This window comes from Pagrus pagrus, assembly GCF_965226575.1.
Source record: "Pagrus pagrus genome assembly, chromosome: 20".
NCBI classification, from domain to species: Eukaryota; Metazoa; Chordata; class Actinopteri; order Spariformes; family Sparidae; genus Pagrus; species Pagrus pagrus.
Window position 1 is genome coordinate 17,398,332 of NC_140207.1, and position 19,295 is coordinate 17,417,626.

The window sequence follows — 19,295 nt, forward strand, 5'->3', positions numbered from 1 at the left end:
ATGGAAAAACAGATTCAAAATCACTGCTCTGAAGACTGTGACACATGATGTGAAGCAGCCATGCCTTTCCCTGATGATGTCACGGCTAATAATATGAAGCAGATTGTATTGTGTCAGTGTGAATGTCTCTCTGGTAAAAATCATACAGAGAAAGTAATTGACACAAAGTACACTGCCAGCAAACACACACATGCAATAACTCAATCCACCCAGTCTAATGGATGTTTTATCTTCCCTTCACCAAAACAGTTTATGTGCTGCCACAGCCAAGAACAAAGGCAACACCCATTTGAATAATGTGAAACTGTTAAAACAGCCCCACCCATGGCGGACACCATTTAAAGAAGATAGCACCCAGCACAGTATTGTGATTAATATCGTCTCCTGCACACTGGAGTGAAGCCCTGGGCACTGAATCATCGGTTTGTCATGCCAATACTCAGCGTATCTTTTCACTTATTTTGGCATGCGGGATGGGAAAAAGGTGAGAATTCAAGCTGGTTAAAGTTGGTCATCAAGCAGCAGGAAGAGTATTTCCAACTTGCAGAAACACAAATTTAACACAAACATAAATCCAAAAACATGAGTTCTTGTTGGAAATATTACATTTATTTATAAAACATATATTAAGACTTTAAAATTTGTCAGTGTGCAAATAAGCGCAAGCACTGTATAGAGTACTTTTATAATATCTGATAACAAATGTTATTTCTTGACATACAGTGTTATTATATTTAATCCTAGAATTTAAAAACCTCTTCAACAAAACTTTTTACTCTGCCAGTTTAAAAATATGTGGCAAAGAAAATAAATTGGATCTGGTTTATGCTTAAAACATTTACCATGAATCATTTCAATCTTCAAACAACAGAAGAAAACAGGTGAAATATCATATGATACCACATTAATCCACATTACCTCAGCACTTACTAAGTAGCAGGATGAAATGGAAACCTAAAGATAAGCCTTATGTCAAAATTCTCACCTTACACAGTAGTTTGATCATTAAAACAACTAAACAGATGTACATTTCTTCAACCGTGCCATGCAACTGTCCTAACTGTAAATGTTACACAAGTCTTAAACAATGTTTAATATCCCTAGATTGCAGATCTATCATATTTACTACACTGTACATACACACATCTTTAAACCTATACTGATAATATCATGCTTGCTCATTTAGTGTCTTTTTGACATGACAGCAACCACCACTTTAGAAAAGCAAATCATGCAGGCAACCATATGTCCCTATTGTCCTCACGTCCCCGCTGTGGCAATGAGAGAGTAAACATTAAAAAAAAAAAAAAAAAAAAAAACAAGAGACAGGAAGAGGTCTCTTTACATTACATGTAAGCCCATCTTTCTTCTTGTGGATGTTTCGTTCTCATGTCCCTCTCCTCTTTGTAGATAATGAAGTCCATCAGAGACTTGACAGCAAGGGGGATTTAAAGAAATGATTCTGCTTTTTACAATTCTGTCTCTTTTTCTTCTCCTTCACCTGTTTCTAAGTAATATTCATCATCTGTTGTTGTGTCTGAGCCGCTGTCTGAAGACTCCTCAAAAGTGCTAAGGCTGGTTACATAACCTCTGGAGGGCAAACGTCCTCTGGAGGACTGGCTGTCCGCTGGCTGTGGTGCTCCTGGTGAGCTCGCAAAGGTAGGGGAGGACAGGCTGGGAGGTTTGGACATTCGCCTGGTCGCTGGTGACAGAGGAGGTGTTGGAGGAGGGGTCGGAGGGCCTTCTGTATCCCATGCAAAGTGACAAATGTTCATGTTTGGGCTCCAAAGGCGTGCTGGCTTTGAGGTTGTGGTATTTACAGGTGGAGATGCAGCGACGCTGGAGCTCCAATTTGTCAAGCACCTTGTCAGTGATCGAGGAAGAGATCTCGATCTCATTTTACCAGGGTCACTGGGGAAATATGACATTCGACCGTCCTTACTGGGCTGGCAATCATATTGTGTGGTCCAATCAGAAGTAACAGACCAGTGATCCAGATCCTTGCTTGTGCCTCCACAAGTCAAGCCAGATTGAGAGAGGTCACCCACACTCATGAACCTGGATCCAGTGGAGATGCGACCAGGCCCTGATGGTCGACTTGACGAAACCGAACTCACAGAAAATGACCTCCCAGGCTCAATGCCATACTTTAAGTCTGCATAGGAGGATGCCAAGCGTTCCTCGTCCTGTCCTAGACTTGCACTTGGAGGACCAGTGGAGGCCCGGCTTCTTCTTGAACCCCCCAGGCTTATCCCCTCTGCTGGCTCACATGGTGAGGAGGATTCTCTTCGACGCTGTAGCTTTGGACTGTAGAAGACACTGTCATCTGTATTATCAGGTGAAGGAAATGAGAGAGGGGAAAGAGAGGAGAAGGGTGAGAAAGGGCTCCTGGGGCTGGATGTGGACTTCCCCAATTGAGTAGGACAAGCAGAAGAGGGATTAGAGCTCCTTCCAGGACTGGGGTCTCTACAAGACAGGAACTGGTTTGCTGGTTGATAATCTGTCCTGTTGTCTTTGTAAAAGTCAAACTGGTCAGTTGTTGGGCTGTGGATTGTCAAATGAGGTTTGTTTTTACTTTCAGACTTGTGATCTACACAAGCATGTTGCTCGTCTTGGTCAGTTTCTGTAGTTGATCTGTCTGACCAAATGTAAAAATTATCTCCCGTCATTGTGCTCCCGGAAGCAGAGGGTGATGTGACAGTGTATCTGTTTTGTGCCCATCTATTCGTAACATCAGTTACCTTTTCATTGTCCTTCAGCACCATCCCTTTCTCCTGCTCTCGCTTCTCTGGAGTTTTTGAACTGTCATCAGTGGCATCACTGACATTGCTGATGTCACTTGATCCGCTAACAGAAGGTGTTTGAGAGGCTCGCTTCCACTTCCATGGGAACGACAAGTCATCATCAATCCGTCTAGTGCTGAATGTTTGTCTCAGTTTGTTAAGGACCTGGTCCACTTTGTTATTAGTCTTACTGGCCCTGTCTGACTCTGATCTTGATAGACTGGAGTTTGGTGTGCTGACACTTTTCTTCAGTGCAAATCTGCTTCTCTTTGGGCTTTGTTCATTGTTGCTCTCCATTGAAAAAAATCGGCTTTTACCAAGTACACTCTCCTTCATTCTTCTGTTGGAGCTTTCACCATCAGTGGGCTGACTCCCTGTTGAGCTGCTACCACTGGATCCTTGATCTTGACAACGTGGCTTACCTGCTGCTTCTTTATTCTGCACCCTGTGTGACTGCTGACTTAAATTAGTCACCATAGAAAGCGGTGCATTTGCAATATGTTGCAGAGGTGCGGTGTCCTTTGGGGCAACTGTAGCTGTATCTTCTTTAGATTTCACCCTGTAAACCAGAGTCTCCGTTACAAATGTAGAGGAGCTATGTGCCCTATCACCTGGCAGAGACTGTGAGCTGATATTAACTCTGTTGTTGACAAGTGATATCTGGTCATTCTGGCGATCTTGGCTGTTCTTGTGAAGATTATTGTTGAGTTGATCAGTTTCTGAAACCCCGCATTTTAAGCTTTCTCTGGTGGCAGCTTTGGTTTGGGATGGCAACGATAGGGGCCTTGGCAGACTGATGGGTGACAGAGGGGGTTTGGACATAAGTAAGGTGTTGACTGCAACTGAGTCAGTATGTGTGGATAGATGTGGGGTATAATTTGACTGTGAGGGTTGTTGAAAGAGGGGTGATCTGGGGGTTACTGTCTTAGTTTCTCCCTGTGTTGACCTGGAAGACATGAGAGCGGAGTAAGGTGGGGAGCTATATCGAAGCTTATAACCACTTGAAAAGTCTGGAGGGAGGGAGAGAGGAGCAGAGGAATGGCACTGAACTGTGCCAGACTCCACTGAAAGTGTCCTCTCCTGTCTGGGTGTGGCCCCTCTTCCATAGTCAGAGATCAAAGTGTCACTAGGTCTTTGCTTAGATCTCTCACGCTCTCTGGATACTAAATCAGCAGAGTCAGATGATAAGGATCGATACTTCTCCCCTTTCACCACCTGTATGTTGGAGGTCTTAGGAGTGGGAGAGCAAAGAGGAGGTGTACTTGTGGTTGGACTGCTTGATCTTAGAAAGGAAAAGATGGATGGCGCTCTCACGCTTCGTGAGGACCTGGAAGGAGATGGGGAGCTTGTTGGGACATGAGATGGCTCTGGCTTCTCAACTGTGATGGGCTCAGAATGCTGCAGATCCACAGAGTCCTCAAATGTCACTCGTCTCACTCTCTTTGTCTCTCCATTGGGACGCAGTTTCTTTATGCCTCCTTCTTGGCTGCTTGAAAATGTCCTCCCTTCCGTAGGGCTGGAACTGTCTGAGTAGTTGGGGCTAGTAATGATTGGTGTGGAAGGAGGGGTTAAGAGAGACGTGGTGGGAGAAGATGAAAGGGCAGGAGTGAGAGGAGGAGTAAGGAGGGATTGGCTGGGGACAGTTGCGGCTGCAGGATGGCTGCCAGGGGTAGATGAAGAGATGGTGGAAGCAGTGGACTGTACAGGACTGTAGTTTGTTTTAGACAAAGCACCGACTGTAGGAATCAGGCTGGACACCGTTTTAGGGTGAAAAGGCTTTGGAACTGAAGCATAAGTTCTTTCAAAGCCAAGAGGTGTGACATTAACTGATTTCATGAATTTGGGTGTTTGGGAAGAAGAGCTGGTATATGATGAAGCATGAATATTGCTCTGTGAAGCAACTGGATTAGAGTAAAAGGAGGAACTAGTTTTAGTGTTTGCAGTTAGGGGGAGACCAGAGGCAGTTTTGGAGGCAGGAGCTTGACTAGTGAGAGTGGTGGTAGCAAGAGAAAGAGATGGTTTGGTAAACCTTTGAGGGTTCTTGTTGTGAGGAGATGCGGGGCTGGTGTTGGTATTGGATGTACAATGATTGTTATTGTATTTGCTGCTGCTCTCAGTGGGTGTTTCTGGGCTTTTGGGATTTAGCAAAGTAGGTGGTAATTCAGTTACATTTGCTGTAAATGAACTATTACTTGCGTCATGTTTGGTGAGATCTTTTGTGTGACTCAGTATCGTTTGTGCTGTAGCTCTGCTAAATTTAGAATCGGACAGAACATCAGGCAAACTGTGAAGCTTTTGTGGTTCCCTGATATTTAAATTGGAGCCATGTTGCTGTTTGACAAGCCTGTCTGATTCATGGTCACGTGAATCCTCAGCATTTCTTTGTCTGAGGTTGTGAGTTCCTCCCTGTGTCTTCGTACAAAGGTTCATGTTACCTTTGTAAACTGACTCTGTTGTTGTGTTGTTGTTGTCTCTGTTATTGGGGATTGGACTGCTAAATATTTTGTTGTCAATTGGACTTGGAGAAGCCAAGTCATATTTATCATTACAGGGTGAAACAACGGGTGTGTTCGGCCTGTCTTTGATGTTAGTTGCATCATTGAGCTTTAGGGGGGGACCAGATTCCTGGGTAACTTGTTTCCACCAGGATGTGGATGTCAGGGTGGTCCTTCTAGGGAGGGAGTGTGTTTTTTGGAGGGCAGAAGGGTCATATGGGGTATGTCTGGATGAGGAGACAGAGCTCTCTGAGAATAAGTCTGTACTTGAGCCCCTGCAGCTTTGTTGCCTCTCTGACGGTCCACCACTTAGAAATGCCTGTTTGGAAGATGAAAGACTGGACTGGGTCCTATATGTTGTTTGAGGTTGTTGGGTAAATGCAGCATCTTCTGCATCTTTGTTTGTCGGTGAAGCTGGAAAGAACCGTGATTCAAATGTGGTCCTTCCTCTTTGATTGGAAGATGATGGGGAAAGGGTGGGCCCAGTTTCAGTTGTCTTATAAGAAAAAGGCGATGGAGAGAGGAGGGTCTTTGACCTCTCTTGTACATTATTGTTGTTAATGCTTTGAGAAAGGTATGTTGTGAATGCTTTTCCATCTCGATCACTTGGCGAACTGCTCAGAGGTGAAGGGTTTGTCTGAGAAAGTGTGGAGGCTGCATTAGAGTTCTTGCCATTGGAGTTGAATCTTCTCAAAGACAGAAGTAGACTGCTGGTTGTTGGTTTTGAGTTTAAAGATGACAGTTCTCCTTGATGACCTGTTTGTGGATTCCTCCTTTGTTCATTTGAACCAGGGGAGAAGTGAGACACGGGTGTTACATTTGTGGCTACAGGGCCTAAAGCACCTGCATCTCTATTCCTACTGCCCATCCTTCCAGAGTTTACATCCAAAGAGACAGTCTGAATCATTCTCCTCTTGGATTCATAGTCCAAACTTGCAGGACCACTATTAGTTGACCAGCCCACTGTATTGCTCCTGGTACCTGGAAATGGCAACCTTGATTGGGCTTGCGATCTTTCTGTCAATGGCCTGTCCATAGACCCCTGAAAGCGTTCCTGTGTACGGTTTTCCATAGTGTTTGTCACATCTTGTAAATTTCCCTGGGCTTCTGAACCGCCAGTTCCGTCAAACCTTTTGGTCCGTCTTAGTCGGCCACTTAAGTGTGGGGCAAGAACTGTTACCACAGTGGAAGACAGCATGGTTCTAGTAGGGCTGGATAGTTCCACAGGATCAGTTTGTTTCTCAAGCTTTGTATGTTCTTTTATAAGTTCCTCTAACTCAACTGATCTAGTGCAAGTCCTTGGTTGTGACCCACAATCAAGTGTGCGCAAGCCATTACACTCATATGGTCGAACTTCCCCATTTGAGAAACTGTGAGTTATACTCAAGTCCCGGGAAATCTCCAGTTCATTGCAAACAACTGTGATAAACTCTTCTTTCTTCTTGGCTTGGATCCTTGAAGAGTCACCGGCTACCTTTATAGAGATGTCCGTTGGTGATGTTTCTCCATTAACCTGTAAAGAGAAGAGGAATTATTGCAACTGACCAGATGTTAATCTTTTTTTTTGTTTTACCAAATGAGAATCTTCATTATAAATTAATTAATTATTAATTAATTAATTAATTAATTAATTATTTTTGCGTAAACAATTCACATGAGCACACAACATTCCACATTCGATTTCATTACTGTAACCACTTATTAGTAAATGTCTAGCTGTATCATTGAAGCCTAACTCTTTTCATATGTCAACTTGACCTTATCAAATCATACCAATGCAAATTACTTGCACACTAAAGTAAAATGCTTTCTGCAATTTACTGTATGCAACAGTGGCCTATCTCATATTCAAATTTTTGGCTTGCAGACGCCTGAGCTTTGCTTAAGCGTCTGTTCCCATGGTGTAGCTATTTAAGAGATTCAGGCCCTGACAAACAGGTTATTTTGAAAGACAGGAAAGATTTCCAAGGACACACACACACCCTGTCTTTTCTAACTCTTAAAATAATAACCAGACTCATGTTTTCAAGAGTACGCAATGTCACTTATTATGTTGTGATGATTTCACAGTAAACTGCTTCATCTGGTTTTCAAGGAATATCAGAGACTATGAACTTGTCACTTTAAATTACACAGGAAATTAAATGTGTTTATTTATTTTTTACATTATAACGACTCTAGCGTGAGTCCGAAAAACAATCATTCATTATTAATGATCATCAAGATTGTGGCTAATTCTTACCTGACAGTTGCTGATCTCAGTCTCAGCCCTCTGTGTTTCAGTTAAACTGGTAAAACAGGAGAAAGAAGTCATGAAACCCATTAGGAATACTATCTGGGATTGGACTTGTCACTTACAGTAACTGTAGATTGTACATAATGTACAGTATGCACAAAACGTTTCGTTTCTCCTACATATGACCTATGAGAGCAACACTGAATAAGGTTAGACCAGTATATCAGTTTTCTGACACACCAGGCAGCTGTTGGATTTCCCTTAAATAAATAAATAACACTTTATTATTGTTAATGCTGGATGTGATATGCACATCAGAAATGAATGTAGTAAGGAATAAATATGACACAGCATTAAATAATCTAACTGACTTGCGTTTTGTTTTCGTTTATCATGTAAGCTGTACTCTTCTATGTGTTTACAGTAAATGTACTTGCAGTGATGTATATATACATACATTCTGTGCTCTCCTGTAATGTTTTTGTGAAACAGTTGAGGATCACATGGAGATCATTTTGCCATAGCAATGCTGATCAACAGGATGGTCAGCATTCCTTTCCTCCTGCCTCTCTCTTTACTTAACAGTTTTCCCACTGTCACAGGTGCACTAAAGTCACACCTTTTACGAAATTATGACAGCACTTGCAAGGTATTTTCATGACCATGGCGGCACATTGACCACACATGATCACACACACACTCAGTACATGTCTATATAAGGACATGTTGGATGGCATGAAAGAATGTAGCTAGCTGACAGAAAAAATGGGTGTGTTCTCCCTTGAGCCTATAAAGCCAGTCATATCAATGACCTCTAGTCACAAGGCTAATGTAATCTTTGGCATTGCATCACATGTATTCCAGTATGCCTCAGGAAAATGTTCGGCACATACTTCCTTTTTCCATAATACACAATTTCTAAAGCAATTATGCAGCCAGAAAAACAACAAGTCTAACCTAATATGACTGATTCTCTTGTGCTGCTGACTACAGGAAGTACTGTCATGCAAAGAATCAGCCTGCAGGTAAAGACTGTAAAGCTGGGCTGCTGAAAGGGTGGTAGGAGCTTTTTATCTTCCTATACTGGCTTTCAGGTCATGAAGTGTGAAGTTCAAATACAGACAAATACAAACATACTGTCAACTCCCGACAAGACAAACACATATAAATGCAATCATGTCCAACCTACACTTAGGGGTTACATAATTACCTTGCACTTCCTTGTTTATACAAGGGGCTGACCACTCTAGTTAGTGTATCACAGGCTAAAGTATGCAGACAGGGTTCAGTGGTTCAGTTAGTGTTTGACTAAATGTTGGTGATGACTTGTGATTTCAGCAACTCTGAAAATGATACGACCATTAGTGCCAGATGTACCTATTCCAGACCTCAGAAAATGCCCCTGGGATATTGGCTTGTACAGCTTCCCAATCATGATGAAACAACTCATTGTTGGGAAAGTTGAGGGAATGGTTAAGACCTGTTTTATGATAACAAACAGGGGTGGGAAACTTGGCACCTCATGATTGGGTGGGTTCAGCAGGTGGGCACCTCATCTTCCTGTCTATCCATAGTATTTCAACACATCCGATTTAACCTTAAGTGTGCCTTCAGCCATTGTGCCAGGCTTAGGATTTTGGGATGAGTGGAAAGATGTGAGCTCTCCCTTACGGCAATTGAATATAAATTAGAAAGTCAATATGTACGTTGTCAAACTAGACAGATTTTTCAAATCACTGATGTGAGGATATTCACGATCATCCTGATTTACGATTATCCCAACAATGGAATTAAATCATGATAAACTTGAGCTTAAAAACTTGGGTTAAAAACCCATATATTGCATAAAACATTGTCATGGACCAGGTGCTTCCATTCCTGGTATGAAATATTTAATGACCTAAGGACCCTGATGAATGTTGTTTTTATTTATCTACACCCATGTCTTAACTGAAGAGTGAAGTCATGTTATTCCTTGAACTGTGACTCAGGGAGAAATCATTTATTGAGCCTGCATTCATGGTCAGTGCACAATTTCATTAACATTTGTAACAGCGTAAATCTATTCCTTATTTACCTGTGTAGACAGGGGTCTAAATTCTTCTTGATTCTTGGCACTGGGTTTTCAGGGCCTAGCTTCCTGGAGAATCTGACGAAGAGGCCGGAGGTGAATCTTGGTCCAATTGGCTTCTGGGTCTGGACCTGTGAATCACCACAATGGGCAACTTCTTCCTGTTTTAGTGCTGTAATAGATTCAGAGTAGGGGATTATGTTCTGCTCACTGCTGTAAATTCAAACATTTGACGGACACAATGTGTGCATCATGTGCATCTGATGTTAGTGTGTTACCTTTGTGAGTTTCTTCTTGAAGGTGACACTGCTGTCCAGTTGCGGTTCCATCACAATGGTGCCTGAACCTTTCACTGAATGTTTCATTTTGCTGTTCTCTGAAAAAACAAAAGAGAAAAGAAACCCCCAGAAAAAGTTAAAATCTATTTAAGACTTTTTCTAGTGCAAAAAGATTTTTTACGGTGGCTCCAGTTCATATCCTGCAGGTGACTGTGCAGCCCCACAGTGAAGCAGCTGGGACAGTGCTTCTTGCAGTGGGTCAACACAAGAACGTAATCATAGTCCTATTGTAGATACTGTACCTGCAGCTTATGTTCTGTTTTATAGCTGTCGGATTTCAACTGTCTCTAGCACCACCACAACACTACACAGATGTACAGTATCATATATAACTGTGCCTTAATCATATTCCCCAAAGCGACAATATCTACTTGCATCAGAAACCGTTCTTGTAGTCCCTATTTGGTATCTCCGTAGCCCCAACATGTAGTTACATTGGCATATTTCCAGTGGCTGTGTGCATAGACTTACACTGTAACCCTTTAATCCACAAACATTAATCAAGCTTAAATGTTGAGCATCCAATTTCTGGCCCAGCATAAAATTGGTGAATATTTTCTTGGCTCATTGTTTAGTTTTTTAAAGTGTCAGTCTCATATTGCTTCAGCCTAAGATAACATCTTGTTGTCCAACCAACAGCCCAAAACCCAAAGACATTCAGTTTACTATCACAAGTCCTTTTCGCACGGGTCTAGTACTACCAGGGGACCTCTTGTAATTTAAAAATTACCACCCAATGTTTGTGTTTTGTGTGGCACATTCTCACAGGATAAGCAAAGTCTGTATTTTACTTGGATTTCCTGACATTATCTCCTTGATATCATGTCAAGACGCTACTTTCTGCATGTGTTACAAACATAAATACACCGTTGCAGCTCTGTTAGATCAAGTAAAAGATGCTTTGTGGCTGTACTTGAATATGCTCCTAATTCTCTGTGTCATCACTTTTAAACGTCAATATAGCCGAACTCATAGCACAGCTGTTGACTGCTGTTGATTATGAGCCGTGATCAAATGTCTTAGTTAAGTTGTCTGATGACACAAGACAGATATTATCACAGAAACTCTTTGTTTGGCAAAAAATATGCGGAGGAAATATGCGGTGGAATTTTTACTTTACAAATTACAGACATAGCACATTCGCATGGGATTAAGGTCACAGACTAATCTGCAATTACATTACGAGAGCTTCCCAGGTACTAGTACTGTGTGAAAAGGGCTATATATCCTCACATTTGTACAGCTAAAACACAAAGTTTGGTGTTTTTGCTTGAAAAATGACTGCCGATTTATTTTCTGTGATCATTTCATCTCATCTTCCAAGAATCTACTAACCTTTTCTGCTGACTTACATACACTGTTCTCTCTTTCTCGTAATCTGATTTGTATAAAAAATCTAATTAGTGCTAAAGGTTCAAGTAAGGAAGCTCAATCATGCTTCCCTCATCTTATCAGCAGGGCAGTGCTGGACTGATAAGCTGTGGTTATATAACAATTTTCGACTCTGTTCACTCCACACTTTCTCTCTTACAACCAGAGCACAGAGCTAACACACCCACTCACACAGTCACTAAAGCATGCATATGCACATTTACTGCTGCAACCCAACGCTGAACCCACGCTAGTGTTCCTACTGCCGAGCACGATGATCACACCACAACACGGATGAGGCGGTAATCTAAAAATGGATGTACGTGTCATTGCAACCTTTGAACATTAAACATAACACATTTAACTACAGCAATTATCTGTCACGGGACATTCCAGGATACCTTTCTCTCTTTCTTATCCAGTTCAGAGGTTTATAAGTGGATGGAAATTGCTACTTAGGATCCATAGTCTTTGTGTAAGCTGCAGTGCTTTGTGTGATCACAGAGTGAAGATGATTTGTCTCTCTTGACCTTCCTTAATAACATGGAACATCTCGACCTATCCCTATCCACCTTGCCTTCAGGGACGACTCATGGGCCCCATTAGAGCTTAATGTCTGTTAAGCTTGTATAAAAGCCTGACGTGACATGACATGCGAGAGACACAGATAAAACATGAGGAGGGAGGATTTGGCGAGAGGGAGATCATCAACAGCTACTTCAGTGCCAAAGCCAACACGCCTTCCATGTGGATGGTACTCAGTGTTTTTAATCCTCCCTCTCCTGGAGGCAACAGAAGAAAGCAGATCATATCACAGCAATATCAGTGCTATAAACCTGGAGGTAACCATGTTTGGACATTTTAACCAGTAGAGGTAGGCCTGTGATGACAGAGCATGAGGGGCCGCATTCCCACAAGGTGAAACTGCATTGTTAACGCTAGTGTCTACTTTGTTTAGGAAATTTAGAGAGTCCACTGGTTCAGAACATTTAGTGCCTCCATTGCTCTTTTGAATACGCTCAAGTAACCCTTAATTTCCATCCTTCAATAGATGGGATTGCATGCGTGGAACTGATTGATAGTAAGGCAGCAGTTTAACTATAATCGTTGAATATGTGGATTATTATTTTGTTAATGTTGTCGGATCAACAGTCCAAAACCCAAAGACTTCAGATTTAACTCGCTGTCATATATGGCAAAGAAAAGAATCAACTCCTGACATTTGAAAAAGCTGGAAACAGCAAATACTTGGTGTTTTAGCTTGAAAAATGACTTGAACCATTCATCGATTTCCAAAATTGTTGTTGTTTACTTTCCTGTTGTTTCAACCTTTGTTCATCGCAGAGAAACCACATCGTCTGCATCAGATCAGTGGCTGAAGCATTGAATAAATACAACATAGCGATGAATGATATTTATCTGCCTGATAAATTATCAGCCCAATATTTGGAATTTTATGTAATCGGCTATTTATCTGTATCTGTGAAATTGTAGCCGACGAATAAAGACATGAAGATGAAACCAGGTGCAGCATTTACAATCTCCAATTCAGCAGATGGCTGTTTGCAGCTTGAAAGTTGGTTTGTGATCCACCAAGAAACAACAAGAAGAAGAAGAATATTAATTCATTCTTTGCTAACTCCATCTTGGCCTTTCTTACTTTCACGTGTGCATAAATTACAGGTAAATTATTTATTTTTAAAACACAAATATGTGAAATTATTGGTTATCTTGGCATTGGCCATCAGAAGCAGGTAATTATCAGTTATCAGTATCAGCTGAAAAAATCCATATTGTGCATGCCTGGATGTGCAGGCTTGGTCTTTTTTTCCCAGTAGGTTTGGACATGTTTGCATTCATACTACCTCCATTTGCCAGATATTACAACTACTTATCCATTACTTTAAGCTACTGCTGAAACAATACCTTAATTCATTGATTAGTTGATCCAATAATTTGCTATAATAAACTGATTAAATGTTCTGAAGTTCTGGACTGTTGGTTGGACAAAACAAGTTATTTAAATCTGAACATGGCTCTGGTAGATTGTGCTCAGCATCTTACAATTTTCAAAATTGATTGAGAAAATAATCAGCTGACGAATTAATAGCGGAAATATTTATCAGTTGCAGCTTTTAGTCATCCTAGCAGATTTTTCTGCTAGTTTCTACAACCATTGTTCAACTGCAACACAGTTTTCAACAGTTACGCGACTAAGGTTGGTGAGAAAGTGGTCCATGTCCTGTGCAGTTGGCTTATCATAGATGGAAGGTTTGCTGGTTATGGTGACAATATATATTAAAGATTGGCACACGTATTTGTAATTGTATTTACTGCAGATTTTGCTCCTAAAAATATAAATATGTGAATATATTTGTAACATATTTTTAGGGCTGCATCCAAGGGACCAGGATGAGGACTTCTCGTTATCGATTAATCTTGTGATTATTTTCTCCATGAGTCTATTTGTCAGTTTTGGTCCACAAATGATGGACAATGTTGGAAAATGCTGGTCACACATTCTGAGTTAGATCAAGAATCAGCCGAGCAGAGGATTTAAAAATGTCTCTCTGGGTCTTTATTTCCTAGCTTTAGATAAACAAAACAAGTACTTGAAAAAATAATTGACAGAGGGTAAAAGGACACCCTTATTTTCTATGGGTTTAATTGAATGTTTTTTAAGGTTAGAGTTATTATCCCATTTCAAGAGTAAAATCCCCAAAATTAATCTCAGGCATTAGTGACCTCTAATCTGGTGTTGACAAAATAAAACAACCTGTAATCACCAGTCAGCGCTTCTGCAGCCATGTCACATACAGTACATGTTATCAGCACTCTGTGAACTGTCTCTCAGTTTGTTTGCATGCTTTGCGAGCTGATGACTAATTGTTATCCTTTGAGAGGCTATTTGGGCCGCACCATTATGTGCAGTGTGTGTCTCATACAAGTATGTCGGTGTATTCTTCACTTGAGGTCAGCCTCGCTGTGGGTGTGTGCCCGCTCTATCTGCCAGCTAACACTTACATAACCACTAAGATCCAGCCTGAACCAAAGTGTGGGTGTGCACTCAACACATGCAATGTTCAAACTACTGCAAATTATTTACACCCTAAACTTCTTGAGATTCATCCAAGGATATCTTAATGACTTTGTACTGACTAGATGAGTGGTAACAAAAAGTTGGCAGGACAAAGTAAGACCTGCCCTGTTTGCTGCCACACCTTCAGCGTCTGTCAGGCTTCCAGCAGAGCTGTTTACCTTTGAGCCTATGGATGGGTATACAGTAGATGGGTTTAGAGGGTATTAGCACAAGGATGTGCAGATAATTAACAGTGGTAGAGCTCTGGACATGCACAGGCAGCTGCACTGTGTATCCGTGGTGGTATCTTTGTGATACTGCAAGCCTGGATGTGCATGTATGAGCTCGCCTGCTAAGCCACCTAAGCTGAACTGCTCTATAATACACCAACCAAATGCTGCTGGTTTACAGTAGGCCTATGTGGCTTACTGAATACACCCATACAAATCTAGTATTGGTTAGCATGTAAGCTGCATAACTAGACTAATAATAAATTCATATACTACAGCATTCAGTCCCAAAACCTACGTTCTGAACTTGCTTACATAATTCCTACATTCAACCTCTGCAAGTTAACTCGACCCCGGTTACGTCACGCTTTGTAAGTGTCAAGAAGAGCATGTCCCACCAAACCTCAGTCAAAAATCTGGCAACTTTCGTACACCAAGACCAAGGAGCACACGAATCGTGAGCAGCCACTTTTGATCAACAGCACAGCTTCTTGTATCCAAAGTAGCACACAAAACACGCTATAGTAAAAAAAATATACTTTCTTCACAAGTTATTCCCGCACCCAGCTGTCAAACACAGCAACGTGTGGGCAGGTTCCAGCTGAGAACCGGGTATAAAATGTCACACCGCTGAACAGCTTAGTGCCGAATTTTCTCAAACCAAGCCTTGAATCGTGACACGTCTTCGTTTGGCTGTGAGAGACGCGCAGTTTTCCAAGACACGCGCTGCAACATTAAACATGCAGATTTATACACGCAGTTTGGCGAGGGTTCACAGAAAAGCGCTCGAGCCCCGGCTCTAAAGTCTCCAGCACGCAAACAAGTCACAAAAAGTGCGCAGCGACATTAAACGGGCTGAAAAGAAGCGCAGAGGACACAAATTAACGACAAACTCGTTGTTAAAATGCAGTTTAAAGCCGTGTGTACGTACCTCGCGGCTGTACTCCGTGCTGCTCGTGCTGTCCCGCACTGAGGCGTAGCTGTCTCTCCTCCTACAACAACTCTGAGCTCCAACTCTCCTGCGTCACTTGTTGACATCCTATTTTAACCGGTTCGTTCAGCGTTCATCGGTCACACCGGCGCATCTCAGAAACGTGGGGAGGAATTCACAGCGAGCACGCGAAGTGCCCACTCGGTGCCACTCATCGTCAGCGTGGAGGTGAAGGTTCAACACCTCCTGACACACAGGCAGGTGACTACTGGCGGCTGCGTCCCTTCCTGAAAAGTGCTGCCTTCGGCCATTTCCTTCTCAGACTGGAGGGACTATCAAGATCCTTTACACAAGTGAAAGTGCTGATACCACACGCTGTTACAAGTAACAGTACTGCATTTAAAATGTTGCTTAAGTAAATAAATGTAGCCCAATTGAAATAAAATACTTAAAGTATTCAAAGTAACAGTACTCAATGCAGTTAAATGTCCTCTCTGACTGTTAAATGCCTATACTGTATGATTAGATTATCATCACTCCTGCATTCTTGTGAAAGTAAGATTCTCACAGTTACTATTTTGAATTGAACTGCAACTAATGTGTACTGTCAATACGCTACTGATTATTTTCTCCATTCATTTACTTATAAAAACAAATAGTGAGAAATGCTGTCACGGTTACCCAGAACCAGGGGTGGAAGTAACTAATTACATCTTCTCAAATTACTGTAATTAAGTCATTTTTGGGGGTACTTGTACTTTAATGAAGTTTTTCAAGTCTGCATTTTGACTCGTAGTCTACTTACTGTAATGTAATCTACCTAGTTACACTGAGTACTGAGTATAACTGGAATTAATTTCAGTTAAAAAGTAACTAAAACTCTGAGGAATGTAACTGTATTCATACTTGGTTAGATACTTGGTTTTCAGTCCTCTTTCCACCACTGCCCAGAACCCAAATTGACGCCTTCACAGTGCTTCATTTGTCCAGCCAAGAGTCCAAACATTGTAAAAAACGTACAATACGTAAAACGTACAATATTTCCCTCTGAGATGTCATGAAGAAGAAGGAGAAAGTGGCATGACAAGAAAATACTCAAGTATCTCAACTTTCTATTTAAGTACAGTATTGAGTAAATGTACTGAGTTACATTCCACCACAGCACTGATTGGTCAGGAACCAAAGACATCAGAACCATTGTGGTGATGATCTCTTTTAACATTTTATATAGATTAAAACTGGAAGCGTTATCATTTTCATCTGTTGGCTCATTATCTGTTCCTTGGAGACCAAACATTTTAAGAGAAAAGAGCCTAAGTTTGCTTAATTATTATCAGAAATCTACCTGTTTTTGCAGATTTGGTTTGTGGAAATCCTTAAATAAAAGCTCCTTTATAGCTAAACCACCTGATCATGTGTGCTAATTCCGAAAAAACAACACGGCAATGACCCGAACTCATTAATTCGCTGTTCTCAGGTACTAGACTAGGCATCAAAATCAATCATACACCAATCATCATTAAAAATGACCTCTGGTGCTTTAAGATTCCAACTATTCCTCATCCCTCAACTCCCAAATTTAGAAGTGCATAGACTTTATTTTGTTGTTTTTTGTCCTGTGGGCTATTTAAAAAATATGTGGCAAAAGTGGAGCATGTTTTGGAAGACATGTTTATTTTCCCTGTGAGAAGAGGCTTGTTAGTGACTTTATTTTTGATAAGTGTTCCTCCAGACTGACACCATGACAGTAGTTTCCCCTTTTATTTTTAAAATAGAACAAACGTGTTGGAGTTTTGTTTTTGTTTTTTTTGTCCTTCACACTTCCACACTCTTCATCACCTGCCAGCAGCTCTTGGCTCAGTTTCTACCCACAGGTGCACTGTGTAGTTTTTGTGAAAAATGTTAATGAGAAGAGAAAGATCTTCATTGACTGATTTTTTATGCCTGTATAAACTTGACTGAATAAACAAACTAACCTTAAAGGACAACACAATTTCATACTGTTTTTTCTTTGTTTATATGTGGCGGACCCTGCCACCTTTTCTAGCCTCAAGCAGTGTTCTTGGACCTTATTTTCCTCTGAGAACAGCTTGTTTATTCAGTTATGAGAGCTGGTATTATTACCTCATTAACATTGTAAATATTAAAATTCTGATTTTGATTTTCTTCTCCGAAACTACATAGTACCCTTTTAAAACAAGGAACTTTCGACTTAAACCTGTGTGAAATCCAGGAAACACAGGTTATACTGTGAACTTTTAGGGACTGTCACCAGCAGCAGCCTTTTTTTCGGCAGCATGGTCCATAGTATAGACTCCATGCTACTACTATCTGTTTAATATATTATATAAAGATATTAGCTGGTGATACATGTAGCGGCTTTGCACAATATTATACTGGACCCAATATTGGCTTGGTAGTAAAGTGCAGTCATTACTGTATCACTGTAATTCACAAGAGAATATGATGTGGAGTTTCTGTCTTTTTTCTTTTAACACAAATTATAGTCATAACAGAGAAAAAGATTTTGTGATAAAAAAAGTAATGCTTCTTGGTAGTTAGCGACCCCTAGATTTATGAATTTGCTGCTTTCATTGGATCTCAGGTCCCTCCTGATAACTTGAATCCTGGATGTAAAACACTAAGTATCTACAAATCTGCAATAGGCCTGTTGGTTTGAATGGCCAACCTGACCTATAACGCAGCTCTGGCCTAAAGTCTTCCAAGAGATGATACGATTAGCAAGCCGTTGTTCAGTTTGTATCTACTCTGTCCTAATGATTATCAATGATTGATTACAAAAAAAGATATATAAGATAATAAACTGTGAATCGATCAATTTAATAATTGAAAATTACCAAATATGTTTCCAAATTTTGATGCACTAGACAATAACAGTAGAGTCAGACTGATACTGATTCTTGGGTTCGATAAATCTGCTGACATACACACTTTTTTGTAGTTATACCACAAATGTTTGTTACAAAGAAATGTCACTGAAGCAGGCTATTTTAAACTTTATTGTCCCAGAAATATTTATTTTTTCCATAACTGAATAAACAAGCTGTTCTCAGAGGAAAATAAGGTCCCAGAACACTGTTTGAAGCTAGAAAGGTGGCAGGGTCCGCCACATGTAAACAAAGTTAAACAGTATGAAATTGTTGTTGTTTTTTAAGGTCAGTTTGTTTATTCAGTCTGTTCAGTCATGAAAACAAAGAGAGTTTATTTATTTTATTTGTTTAGGCATAAAGAAAATCAGTCAGAGAAAACCTTTCTCTTCTGAATGAAATTTCTTGTCTAAATCTTCATTTTAAATATGACGCATTACATTGAACTTAGAATTAGATGGAAATAAATGTATTTAAAATAATAATTAAGTAATTAGATAACTTAAAGCCTTTGTTTTACCAAATTGTTTTGCTGGTTTGTTTTGGTTATTCTTCTTGAGTGAATCCAGGCAGTCCTGACTTAATGTCTGATCGAGGTGCAATTCCACCAGTCACCAGAGGAGGTCAGTGTTGCTGTACAGAAAAACACAGGTTTGTCTGACTAACAGCTGTTCAGGGCTGCAGCCTGAGAGATTAAACGCATGATCATAATCACATATCAATCATATTAGAATTATGACGTGCTATTTTCGATTACGGCATAATTTAATGAAAATTGTTGTTGTTATTGTCATGCTTGATACGACAGCTTCATTAAATCTAATTGCGTCTGCATGTGTGTGTGTGTGTTCGCATGTCTGTTATAATTAGAAA

At 40.7% G+C, this 19,295-nt stretch overlaps 1 long non-coding RNA gene across 1 annotated transcript; it reads right to left on the reverse strand.

Annotated features, from left to right (window-relative positions):
* Positions 1–587: 587 nt before the first annotated feature.
* LOC311249536 lies at positions 588–15,872 on the reverse strand. The gene is made up of 5 exons (XR_014621198.1): positions 15,535–15,872; positions 9,864–9,961; positions 9,592–9,757; positions 7,521–7,566; positions 588–6,791 (listed from the first exon to the last, which is right to left on the reverse strand). It is a non-coding gene; the product is annotated as an uncharacterized lncRNA (long non-coding RNA).
* Positions 15,873–19,295: the final 3,423 nt, after the last annotated feature.